The following is a 13,663-nucleotide window of genomic DNA, read 5'->3' on the forward strand; positions in this document are numbered from 1 at the left end:
AAGTGGTAGAGAAAAGGGGTTTATTTTCTGACTGAAAAATATAATTAACTGATGCAGACTGAGCAAGTTTAACCTAAACCAAGGATCTACACTGTACACCTGCCTAAGAGGAAAATAAGGGCTTAAGCGTCACTATTTTTATGCGCCTACTACAAATGATCAGAGTTTGAATATTTGGTAAACTGCTCACGGTAGCTATAAGCTGCTATTTCTGTACAGAATTTGTATTCCATAGCAATACCAAATTAGTATATAAAATGTACTGAGTGAATGATTTGTTACAATAACTTTTTGTTGTCCAAATATAATGAATATTTCATGATTCAAATTCAAAGCCACTATAAATTTAAAATATTAAGTTTTGCTATGATGCATAAAAACCATTCATCATTACTGTTAAATACAAAGCATATTCACTCCTGGCAAGAACCATAAATACTACTAGTAGTCCCAGATAGAAAGTAGTGGTTAGGGTTAAGAAGGATTGCAGTGTAATAAATACATGAGGATTCCTCCTGCATGTTTTAAATAATGCTATCTCCCCTGAGGACAGATTTCATTTCAGTGTAATTGAGATTTGCATATCAGTCAGAAAAGCCAAAAGTCAAATGCTGTTGTTGCTCTCCCAGACCAGGGTTATATTAAAGCAAGAACATTTTATGAAAACTTTAGCAAGCATCAAAGTACATAGCTCACAAAGTCCAGCACTGGAGTGTTTGCAAGAAGCTCTAAAAACCTCTTGTACAACACAATGTAGTCACCTGACCTCTCAGCACAGTTGCAGGCCTTAAAGAGATGAAGCACTGAAGGTACAGCTCTTGCATTCCAGCCAGTTCTTTGTTAAAAGATATTTTTCATTATCCGGCATGTCAAGAGGGGGCAGGGGCAGTGCTGGTTAATCAAATATTCCGGTTAAGTAAGAGTAATACTTACCAATGGAATACTAATCTTCAAAAAATTAGAATACAATAAAATATAAGAGTATACAGGTACTCACCAATTCAGTAGTAGTACTGCACTGCAGAGTGATTGGTTTCTTGAAGCACTTAGGTATATTCAGGTAAATTTTTTTTATAGTAGGTTATCCTATGACATTACATATCACTATGGGCAATACATGGCGTACACCCAGATCACTAAAAATACACTTAACACTGAAACTATACTGAACATAATTTAATCTTTCTTTGATTCAGAAGGCCCTTCAGGATCTTGCAGTGCCTCAAGGTCAACATTATAAACATCAATTATCATTGTAGATGTAGAAGGTTTAGGAGATTGGGTTGAATTTGTAACGACCCTATGAGACACCCTGGAAGCTGCTTTTTTGAATAAATCCCTGATATCCGCTTGCTTACTTGTCTTCTGCCTCTTTTGCATAAAAGTAGAGTTCAGAACGTCCAACTGCATAACCTCCTGGGCAGCATACTTGTCCCAGTTACTAGATTGAAGATTTGTATTGGGAGCTATCAGAAATGCCAGTTAATAGAGCTTTCTGGTTGGTAAAGTTCCAGATAACACAGTACTCTGGTACCTTCCAGGTAAGGTGATGTGTGAAATTCCATTACAGCAAGACTGCTTTTCCATTCATGGATAGATATAAATGGATCATGTCATTTTATTTAGAGAATTATTGGTCCCATATTTTCTTCTGCTTTTTTAATTATTTATTTGTATCTTTATATTTCTTGAAAGCACCTACATGTAGGAGCTCTAGGTTCCTGTATGAGTTTCTTTTTAAAAGAAACATTTTAGGAGAAACCCCAATCCAAATGAATTGCCTTATAAACCAACCAACCAAACCCACCATAAAACAATAAACCTTATAAATCACCAGCAGCAATACAGTAAAAGTCACTCTCCTCCATACATCACTATTTCTCCAACTGCACTAGCCCCAAAGCAGAGCCTTGTCTTTTTGTTCTGTGTTTGTACAGCACCTAGCACAAATGGGGTCCTGGACCACAAGTAGGGCTCCACAATGCTATGGTAATACAAATATGTCAGAATAAATAATAATTAATAAATAATACCAATAATGGCCTGTTGGGCAACAAATTCAGGCTCTGATGGAATGAGTGTCAGAGTTCCATACTCAAGAACACGTCACAGAAAATGACCCAAGGCAGTCCCTCCCTTTTAAACAAGGGGAATGTTAGTTTGAGCATACAACTGCTGTGGGATCACACACAGAGGCAGCCTGTCAGCTAATCAGGGCCCAAACCATTTAGGACTTGTGGTATAAGACCAAAAGCTTTTACTTCACTAAGAAACTAAGGCCATGGGCTTGTCTTCTCTACAGGCTAAATCGGCGTTGCTGCGATTGATGCAGTGGCCATCAATTTAGCCGGTCTGGTGAAGATGCGATAAGTCGATGGGCGAGCGTTCTCCTGTCAACTTCAGTACTCCACTTCCCTGTGAGGTGGATGCTATGTCAATCAGAATGTTTCCCATCGACCTAGCACAGTGTAGACACTGCTGTAAGTCGATCTAAGCTACATCGACTTAAGTGACGTATCTTACATAACTTAACTAGCATAACTTAGATCGACTTACCTCGTTAGTGTAGACCAGGCCCATGTCTACACTTCCACTTATGTCATCAAAACATGTGTCTCTCAGGGGTGTGAACTCCCCACCCCCGACGAGTGACATCGGTTTTACTGGCATGGACACTTGTGTGCACAGTGCTGTGTCGGCGGGAGATGCTCTACCATTGCTCATTTAGGTGGTTTTATTATGTCGACGGGAGCTCTCTCCTGTCAGCGTAGCACGGCTACACGAACGGTCTTACAGCAGCTCAGCTGTACTGATACAGCTGTGCTGCTGTAAGCTTGCTAGTGCAAACATGGCCTTATAAGAAATGTATGGTTTGCATAAAGCACTGTCTAATGAACAAGCTCATTTTCCAAATTGCTATGCCATAACTGTGTGTGTAAAACGTACAACTCAGAATACAACCTTTTTATGGTTTACCATAAATTGGCTATGCAGTTCCTGATCCTCAATAATTTTACTTTCTTTTCAAAAGAAATTAGGGATATTAAAGCTTTTTTTGAGAATGTAAATGCCCCTATTTTTGCAATTTATCTGAATTTAGGTAATGAAAGGTTGCAAGATAGATCAGAACAGTTAGACTCAATGATTATTTAACAAGCAATAAATTGACATTACAGTCAAACTAACTCATTGTAAGCAGTATTACACTACTATCCAAATCCATCATTGCATGGCTGGCTTATTTAATTAGAGTCTGTTTTTGCTGGACCACCTCCAGAGATCCAGAGCTCATACTATCTGGAATTACCAGGTCCCATTAGATATGAATTATCTGGCAGATATAAGACTAATGAAAGAAAATTCCTAATACATTGTTTGTTGCTTAAAAGTCTAGAGCCCAGTCATACAGTCCTTATTTAGACAGAACACCATTCAAGTCAATAGAGTAAATACTGCAGCACTGGCCCCTGTGCAGTAAATTTATTATTTCATTTGCTATTTCATAGAAAGTATGCTTCTTACTGGAAAATCCTTGGATAATTAAGTAAAAAGTAAGCTCTAAATTCCATCAGTAGGATTATATTTTGGCCTGTTGGAAAAGAATATATTGATAGGAGAAAGGAAACATAATCTAGTCTAACTATAAGGCTAAACTAGAAATCCCAGGGTCTTTAAATTAGCTCTCAGCAATCCTTAGTCATAATCATGTGTGTTGGACCATGTTGATAAGGCTGCGAGGGAAAAATCTACTGCTAATAACTAGCTTTAAATTCAGAGTTACATTGTGTTCAATGTACTCTGAAACCTGTCATTGTGTTCAATAAGCTTCTGACAGGTTTCAGAGTAGCAGCCGTGTTAGTCTGTATCCACAAAAAGAAAAGGAGGACTTGTGGCACCTTAGAGACTAACACATTTATTTGAGCATAAGCTTTTGTGAGCTACAGCTCACTTCATAACAAGCTTCTGGACAGTGACACTTCAGGTGTTCAAAGAGAGGTGGTCCTCTGGGTGGAGGAGGAAGAGTCAGGTGAGTTAGGATGCTTGTAATGAGGCAGAGTGGCCTCCCTCTGAGCCTGACAGGGAGGGACCAGTACACTTCCGCTGGTGGGTGGAGCGAAGCCAACCCTGCCCCACACCCCCTGTGCTGGAAACAGAAGGGTGGGACAGGAAGTATAAGAGGCAGAACTTCTAGCTCAGTTGGCAGGGAGCCAGGGAAGGAGCCATATGTCTCTTGCCTGCTGCAGGACTCTGGCCCTGCTACCGAGCCGTGTAACGCCCTGATCCTGGAGCACACTGACTGTGGAGAGGAGCTGCTAGAACTGCCATATGCTGTTTACCCAGAGGAGACTGAGGACTCACAGATGATGGAGCCACACTGGCTCATTGGGGTAGGAAGTAGCCCAGGGAAACCAGACATTAGTCCAGTTGTGCTGTCACAGTATGAGTCAGCGTGCTGTGGTAGGATCCCCAATGACCCAATGATGGAAGAACCTGCCACTGTTAGGACCCTGGGCTGGGACCCAGTGGAGTAGGGTGGGCCTGAGTCCCCCTACCCTTCTGCCTTGGATCCCACCCCTGGGGTGGTGACCTTCTCATCCTAGGCCTGAAGGTCTGTGCCTTGTGTGCTAGCTGTCTGGCCTAGCCAGGAGGTGAGGCTAAAGATGGCTCATTGCTCTGCCCCACCCAGAGGGCCAGGGCCCATAGACTACTAACTAACAGTGGTTTTGCTGTGTGACGCAGGAAGGCAGAGTGGCCTCCCTCCAACCCTGACAAGGAGGGACCACTACTGACAACTACAATGCTACTAAATCTTGAAAAGAGTTAAGCATCAATAGAAAAGGAAGACTTGAAACTCCAGAGAGTACAGGGGTGGCTGGTAAGTTTACAATATCCTGTGAAAATAAAAATTCCCACAGTGTGTATTTTCCTCAAACATAAGGGACCTTCTCTCTTAATTGAGCACTTGATACAATTATCAATCAACTTTAAAATACTTTTATATTTCAGATTTCCAGTTCATTATTAATTTGGACAGTGACAGCTGTATTTGGAATTCTACTGAAATAGCCTGGCAAGAACGTATAGTGGAAAAAAAACTGTAACCTGAAAATGTGTTTTCTGTACCACCACAATCCATTAGTTTAGACTGATGGATTGTTCTTCCTCTGTCTTATTAACCAGCAGCAGCAGCTGACAGTATTAACCCTGGAGTTTTTGGTATCTTTTCTTCATCGGTAAGCTCAGACCTCACCCTACTGTTAACTATCAGTAGAGAAGCAGAGGTTTCCTTACAGAGACCATCAAGTAAATAGTTCCAGGAAAAATAGTTAGTCAGTGTAAGAGAATGAAGTAGCCATGGGAAACCCCAGAAATATCAATTAAAATATAATGGGATGGGACATTAGCAGTTAGTGGATCTCAGGATATTGAAAGTATATTTTTCAGGTTACAAATTCTTTTTCTCTGTACCCTTATTACTCCCATGTATGATTAGTGGGCTCTGAATAGTGATCCTTTACATCATTAAACAAAAAAAAAGAGAGAGGGAAAATAGTAATTCAATAAACTCCACTGTTCTTGAGCATGCAAAGCCTGTAAAAGAAAAAGTTCAGTATCCAGTGTATGTTTTGCCTGGTGGGAAGCCTGGGGACACTGACTGCCTTTAAACCACAAATTATGATGAAAACATGTAGGAAAATAAGAACAGCCATAGTGGGTCAGACCAAGGTCCATCTAGCCCAGCATCCTGTCTTCCAACAATGGCCAGTTGCCAGGTGCCTCAGAGGGAATGAACAGAACAGGTAGTCATCAGGTGATCCATTCTCTGTTGCTCATTCCCAGCTTCTGCAAACAGAGGCTAGGGACGCTATCTCTGCCCATGCTGGCTAATAGCCATTGATGGACCTATCCTCCATGAATTTATCTAGTTCTTTTTTGAACCATGTTATAGTCTTGGCCTTCACAACATCCTCTGGCAAAGAGTTCCACAGGTTGACTGTGCGTTGTGTGAAGAAATACTTCTTTTGTGTTTGTTTTAAACCTGTTACCTATTAATTTCATTTGGTGACCCCTAGTTCTTGTGTTATGGGAAGGAGTAAATAGCACTTCCTTATTTACTTTCCCCACACCAGTTATGATTTTATAGACCTCAATCATATCCCCCCTTAGTCATCTCTTTTCCAAGATGAAAAGTCCCAATCTTATTATTCTCTCCTCATATGGAATCCGTTCCCCCTAATAATTTGTTGCCCTTTTCTGAACCTTTTCCAGTTGCGATATTTTTTTTTTTTTGAGATGGGGCAACCACATCTGCACACAGTATTTGTGATGTGGACATACCATGGATTTATATAAGGCATTATGATATTTTCTGTCTTATTATCTATCCCTTTCTTAATAATTCCCAACATTCTGTTCGCTTTTTTGACTGCTGCTGCACATTGAGTGGATGTTTTCAGAGAACTATCCACAGTGACTCCAAGATCTTTCTTGAGTGGTAACAGCTAATTTAGACCCCATCATTTTATAAGTATAGTTGGGATTATGTTTTCCAATGTGCATTACTTTGCATTTATCAACATCGAATTTCATCCGTCATTTTGTTGCCCAGTCACACAGTTTTGAGAAATCCTTTTGTAGCTCTTCCCAGTCTGCCTGGGATTTAACTATCTTGAGTAGTTTTGTGTCATCTGCAAATTTTGCCACCTCACTGTTTACCCCCTTTTCCAGATCATTTATGATCTGGAAAATCCTTAAGGGCACGAACACTCTACTGATTGGAAGGATGAGGCCCTCATCCAACTCCTTTCTAGCATCCTGGGGATTTAAAAAAAGGAGCCATTCTGAAGGAAGGCACCCTGAGAGAGACAGAGAATAACCTGAAAGTGACACAGGAGGAGAGAACTGCTGAAGGCCTACCACAAATGGAAGAAATGAGAGAGAACTGTCTTCTACCCTGCTTTACCTGAGGCAGAGCAAAACTGGGAGACAATAGCAGTCTGATATCAGAGCCTTGAGCAGAAAAAATGGTGCTGAAAATGTGTGGTAATTGGTGGTGTGTCAGGTTAAATTAATAGATTGTGAGAACAGAAATGGGATTTTGGCTAGTGCTGTGAAGAAACACTAGAATAGTTCCACATTTCCCAAAGGGATACAACTGGGGACATCTTTTGGGACCTGGGTAAAGACCAGAATTATCTGGTTCAGCCTTATGAGATCCCTGATTTGGGGTAGGGGGGAACCTAGCCTGAATTTAAAGAAGGTTTCTTTGACTTCCCTTGAATTTTTAGTTTTCTTTTTATTTTACAGTAAATATTACAAAATGATTTATTCAAATTAAAAATGCTGTTAAAGGAGACAGAGGTGGGGTTTGACCAATCTATTTTTTAATATTTATAAATTGTGCTAAGAATTAGAAAAGCTTTAGTTCATTATGCATAGCTACTGGCATCTGATAATTGCATTATTATGTGGCTCTTCATTGCAAGCAATTAGAACATGTAAGTCCTTTTAAAATGGCTTAAACAATAGTAATAAACTTGAATAATTTCCCTAGAAATAGAGATGGAAATGAACCAAAAGTCTAGATTTAAATTTTGTATGTACTTCAGATTCAGAACTTGGTTCAGATGGGCAGAAACCTCTGGCCCAGAATGGGATAAGATGGCTGAACTCTTGGTATCTGGGAAACTATTCTTGCAAGTCCAGAAAAGGCTGCCTCAGCATCATGTGGCTGGTGCTCTTATGTGGGCGTTCGCAGCAGAGGCAGCAGCCTGTGGACGATTGGGAATGGAGAATGTAGCCTGGCCCAGCATATTGCTTTGGGCCACTGTGTGAAAAGAACATTTAGGGGGTTAAAAGAGGAGATGGAAGCAAGGAGGGAGAAGCTCTGTGTAAGCTGCTGGCTTGTTCCCAGCCCACAAACCGACTGACACACCAGAGTCTCTTTTCCAGGCAGTTTTGTTTCTCAAACACAGGCAAAGAACCCACAAACACGGTTCCTCAGCCCACCGTGGGCTATAGTTCCTAGGGGATTTTCCCTTTTGCCTCTCTCACTTCCTCCTGTTTCAAGGCCTACTGCAGGATTCTCCCATCCTCTGTTAACTGAGCACTGACTCACAGGGTTGTCTCCCTGAGGATCCTTTTCTGCCAGGAGATTCCCACTGCCTCTCCTCCTAGGGGACTCTGACAGCCGCACCCAGGGCATTTTCTGCTGCTCCTGCTCCCACTACCCAGACCTCCTGGCCTGAGCAGGCAGTGAGATCTTGCTCTCTCGCTTGTGCTCTCTTTTGGTTATTCTTTGTCCCTTTCCTGACTGACCCTCAGGCCTGACTCACCCAGCTTGCAGGTGCCTTCTTATAGCCTAGCTGGGAGTCAGCTAACCAGTCAGAGATGCACTGGCATCTTCTCTCTTAAAGGGCCACTACTCCCCCGTGATACTCCTCCTGCCTTGTCAGCAGGAAGATGCATGCTGGAGCCCACACTGAGCAGGAAGATTTTATAGTCCCTTATTCTGCATAGATAAGGGTCTTCCAAATCTAGCAGGCATGTCTCTGTAAAGCACTGTGATGGCCACAGAGCAAGATAATTTGCTGCAAGCTAAATTCACCTACAGTGCTCTAAGACAAGACTTCTCAGCTGGTGAGACAGGTGGGCTACAATAGGTCATCCGTTCATCCAGTGCATTACACTTCATCAGTTGAAAGGGCAGCAAAAATCAAAAAGCTGAAGTTTTGCAAGGGTCAAGCAGGAAAGGGTTTATACTAGCTTTTTGGATTTCTGTTAAGCTTTCTGTCTTTTCCTGGTGCTGCCTTTGCCTGTTCCTATTGGCTGCCATCAAGCCTTTCTCTGATCTGTGGGCAATCACAGACCTCACTGAAGCTGATGGGCATGCTAGCCACCCTTCACTCTGGCTAAATGAGATAAGCAATTAAGCTCCTTTATGCAGTCAGATGGCTGAAACAATAGAAGCCACTGCCTAAGGCCAGGGCTGCACGGAAAGGCCTGAACCAGCACTAACTCGATGAGAATCAGAGTGAGAATCATTGAAAATGCAGGGCCCTGGGCATTGACTAGTGGAGTGTCTGTGTGTATCAGAGCAGAAAGCAGAGAGAAAGTGAGCTGACGGCAAGAGAAGCAGTGTGAGCATGGCCCTGGGAGGAAGTAAAGAGGAAGTACTTCTGTTGGACAGAGTAATTGGCTGGAAAGGCAGGTTTGGAAATTGTGAGCAATTTGCTCCCTGTTTGTTGCTACTATGTTCAGGGAAATAGGACTTTGTCCATTGTTTGTAGATAAACAGGATTATACAAATCAGGTATTTCTTTGGTGCAATCAGTTTTCCCACCAACTGGAGGTACTGGTATGTCTGCCTCTGCTGGTCCTTCATAAAAATGCTTTTAGTGCCACACATACACAGGGGCAGTGTGGCTGTGTACTGACCCTTACTCTTGACTGGATTTGCCTAACAGGTGCGGTCTAGCTCTAAGGAATTAAGATCAGTTATCGTACGCTTACCATTGAGTGAAGTCATTACTCCCCACCTCTCTGGAAGAAATTCCTGGACTTGATGCTACTTTAAAAGTTATGGTTTATTTTCTCCCTTTTCTTTCAAATACAATTTTATTTACCCAGGCTTTTATTTTAGTTTTCATGTCATGTAACACTTTGGAGTTTCTTTACCAACTTTTAAATATGTCCAAACAGATCAGGATGGCACAATGAGGCCTGAATGCAGGGCTGTTCATAGGGGGATGCGGGGCCCAGGGCAGAAGTGACGAATCTGTCACTTCCGAGACCGACCCATCACTTCTGGGACTGACCGTGCCTGGCGCCGGCCAATCACACCGGCAGCCCATTGGGGGGGCCCCCCAAAGCGCGGGGCCTGGAGTGGTTGCCCCATTCACCGTACCCAAGGGATGACTCTGCCTGAATGCGTATTCTGAGCAGAAAAACTTCAATATGAGAGATAACAATGAATGTTGCTTGAGTTTTAGAATATAGACCGTTACCACAGGTTTTGTGTTCTGAAGAAGATACCATAGGAATCATGTATCTGTGTGTTTGTATATTTTAAAGAAAAGGGTGGAGATGGTTTGAGGAACACAATTGTACATTACTTTATATAGTTTTCTGAAGGGTGTCCATCAGTGAGCCCTTGATTGTCAAAGAGATCCAGATAGTGTAGTTTTGACAGTATTCAGATATGTATGAAGGTTTTCTAGGAAGAAATTAATTAAAATGTAGGTTTGGCAGCAAATGAATGTTCTGAATCATTCCCATGCCATTACATCTTGCTTAAGACACAAACAGGGCATGGCCATCCCCAACTATCCTGGGCCACTCTTTGCATGTCTTCTCTATTGTGAAGTCCCATAAGTTATCCGTCTCTTTGATGGATTATGGATGATGGAAAGATTCTTTTGGTCAACCTCTTTTGCACATTTTTCAGCTGCTGAATGGCATGCTTTCCATGGCAAAAGAATCATAGTCCTGGTCTACACTGGGGCGGGGGAAGAGGAATCGATTGAAGTTACACAACTTCAGCTACGTGAATAATGTAGCTAGAGTCGACGTAGTTAGATTGACTTACCATGGTGTCTCCACCGCGGTGAGTCGACTGCTGCCGCTCCCCCAAATTGGCTCTGCCTGTGCCTCTCGCAGCGCTGAAGTACAGGAGTCGATGGGGGAGTGCTCAGGGGTCAATTTATCGTGTCTAGTCTAGACACGATAAATTGATCCCCACTGGATCGATTGCTGCCCGCCAATCCAGCAGGTAGTAAAGACATACCCATAGAAATATAAGGCTGGAAAGGATCTTGAAAGGTCAAGTCCAGCCCCCCCATGCAGAGGCAGGGCCAACTAGACCTAGACCTAGACCGTCCCCAACAGATGTCACTGGAAATTTTTAAGAACAGGTTAGATAAACAAAGATTCCACAACTTCTGTTGGTTACCATTTCCAGTACATAACTATCCTTACAGTTAGTTAGATTTTAGGAGAAACATCCTCAAATCTCTCTTGCTGCAGATTAAGCCCATTGCTTCTTGCCCTACCTTCAGTAGACATGGAGAACAATTGTTTACTGTCCTCTTTATAACAGCCCTGAAGATATATGAAGACTTATCAGGTTCCTCCTTGGTTTTCTTTTCTCATGACTAACCATAAACTCAGGTTTTTTAACCTTTCCTCATAGGTCAGATTTTCTAAACCTTTTATCATTTTTGTTGCTCTCCTTTAGACTTTCCAATTTCTCCTCCTCTATCTTAAACTGTGGTGCCCGGTACTGGATACATTACTCCAGATGAGTCCTCACTGGTGCTGAATAGAGCAGAACATTTACTGCCTACATCTTACATAAAACTCTCTTCTGTTAATATAATTTTGCGGAGTATTAACTTTTTTTGCAACTGCATTACACTGTTGGCTCATATTCAATTTGTGATCCAAATAATCCCCAGATCCTTTTCTGCTATACTACTGCCTCACCAGTTATTCCCCATTTTGTATTTTTGGGTTTGATTTTTCCTTCTTAAGTATAGTACTTTGCACTTGACTTTATAGAGTTTCATCTTGTTGATTTCAGAGCAATTCTCCACTTCACTTCTCCTCTACTTTGTCCTCCAAAGTAATTGCAACCTCTCCCATTTTTGTCATCCACAGATTTTGCAAGCATACGGCCCCCTCCATTATCTAAGTCATTAATGAAATTTTTGAATAGCTCTGAACCCAGAGGGTCCCCCATGTCTCAGATATTTCCACCTTCATTTCTTTTTAGATAAGAGTTCAGCATAAGTTCAAAAGATGATTTTTTTTCATACAGATAGTCCTTGTCAGAAATATACAGGTCTGTGGCTTCCATTTTGTGTTAAGAAACTGTATTAAACTTGGGAGTAATCACTGCAAAGCTTAGTAGGGGCCACTGAAATTACTAAGCATAGCAACCTAAGAAACAAATACTTGGCTGGAGGCAAAGGGTTAGTTTTTCAACTCATAAGTCTTAGTGAAGTTGATTCAGCTGTTACCATCACTCCCATCCACAACCATCACTAAGTAAACATAAACGACTGCAATAAACCAGGAACTGATTAATAGCTATAAATAAAACTCTTATCACTACTGGTGGTATGTGGTACATTATGAAACCTATTATCTTAATAGAAACAGTTCTATGTATAATATTTAATATTTTAAAATAAAACTAATATGACAGAAAACAGCCTTGCAAAAAGACCTTAAAATTGCAGATTCCACAATTTTCTTGCATCTACAGTTTTACGTTGCCCTAGGTCATTACAATATTAAACATAATTCCTTTGTGTTTTGTGCAGTTCTCAATTGCATTACTTTGCATTTCTGATTCATTTACCTTTTAACTTATCAGACAGATGAAAGATTGATTGATTGAGTTGGCCAAGCCAATTCTTCATAGGCTCACCAAAAAGAGTTGAGACTTTGGACTAAACTGTCTTGGTAAGCTCTTCATGAGTAATGCAATGAATGTGAATAAATGGGACATTCTTTACTAAAATATATTCAAAATATTTTCTTCCTCGTCTTCCTGCCTGATTTTTACTTCTGTGGGCAATTTATGAGAGGCTTTTTCGGCAATTCCCCAATTTTGTCCTGAATGGAGATCTTTCATCTCTGGTAATGACTTTCCAGATTGCATGGGCTATGACTGCCATAAACTCAGAGCTAACACCAAAGCTGCTCAGAGGAGAGCATGCTGCATTACTACCTTGCCACACAGCTTCTCAAATTAGTGAAGAAGAAACTATTTACTCAGCTACATATATTTGTGTGGCACTTTATAGAGAGATTGCCAAAAGAGATTACAACCAAAGTTCAAATATACTGGTGAGATAGGGAGCACTAATCCCATTTTACAGACAGGGAACTGAGTCACAGAGGGATTAAGTGATTTGGCCAAGGTAAAACTGTGTGTGGCTAAAATTGATCCCAGGTAACTTTCAGTCTGGTGCTTTAAATGGATGGAAGAATGGTCTAGTGGATAGCTGTTGGCCACCCAGTTAGGCTCTTGCAAAGAGCTGGTGACTGTTTTCTGCTGAGTCATGGCAGTTGTGAGCTATTAACACCATCCTGGATGTAAAGGAGGTGAAAGTGGCTTTTTGCTCAGAGAGAACTAGGGTCTGGGGCAGCCATTCTTAGGCTATGTCTCCACTGCCAAAAAAATGTCGGGGTTTTACTGAGAGAGAGTTAATATGCATTCGTTATCTCACTGTAAAATCTAGGGAGACAAGGCACAGGCAGCTTTTACGATGATGTAGCTATGGGAGGTCAACACCGTACCCACCCTTCGCACTTGGGTTTGACCTCACCCAGGTACGTCATGGTAAAAACTACTGTGCCTTGCCTGCATTTGGATTTTAGAACTGAATAGCTATGTGCATTGGTTAGCTCACTGTAAACCATGCCTTTTTTTGGCAGTGAAGACATAGCCTTAAAGAGAGAAAACACACAAGCTGTGGTTTACACTTTGGTTGTTGAGTGAGCTTCTGTTGAGGCCAAACCCCAGGAGAGGGTAAGTTTAGAGTAAATACAGTGTTTGCAAAGCAGGCTGGGATTTCCTCATGCTTACGAACAGAAAAGAAGAACTGGACAAAGATTGCTGGGGTGCCTAAAGGAGGCCAAAATAGGATAAGCA

At 41.6% G+C, this 13,663-nt stretch overlaps 1 protein-coding gene across 5 annotated transcripts in view; it reads left to right on the forward strand.

Annotated features, from left to right (window-relative positions):
* The window catches only part of LOC140907185 (uncharacterized), a 128,125-nt gene that overhangs the window by 86,794 nt on the left and 27,668 nt on the right, over positions 1–13,663 (forward strand). Inside the window, exon 1 of one of the 5 annotated variants that reach the window (XR_013635363.1) lies at positions 2,698–4,876. The exons of the other annotated variants lie outside the window; for them this stretch is intronic. The gene's annotated coding sequence lies outside the window, so the exon portion shown is untranslated. Of the gene's footprint in view, positions 1–2,697; positions 4,877–13,663 lie in introns of those variants that run through there. 5 annotated transcript variants of the gene reach the window in all.

Source organism: Lepidochelys kempii, chromosome 2 (genome assembly GCF_965140285.1).
Source record: "Lepidochelys kempii isolate rLepKem1 chromosome 2, rLepKem1.hap1, whole genome shotgun sequence".
Lineage (NCBI taxonomy): Eukaryota > Metazoa > Chordata > Testudines > Cheloniidae > Lepidochelys > Lepidochelys kempii.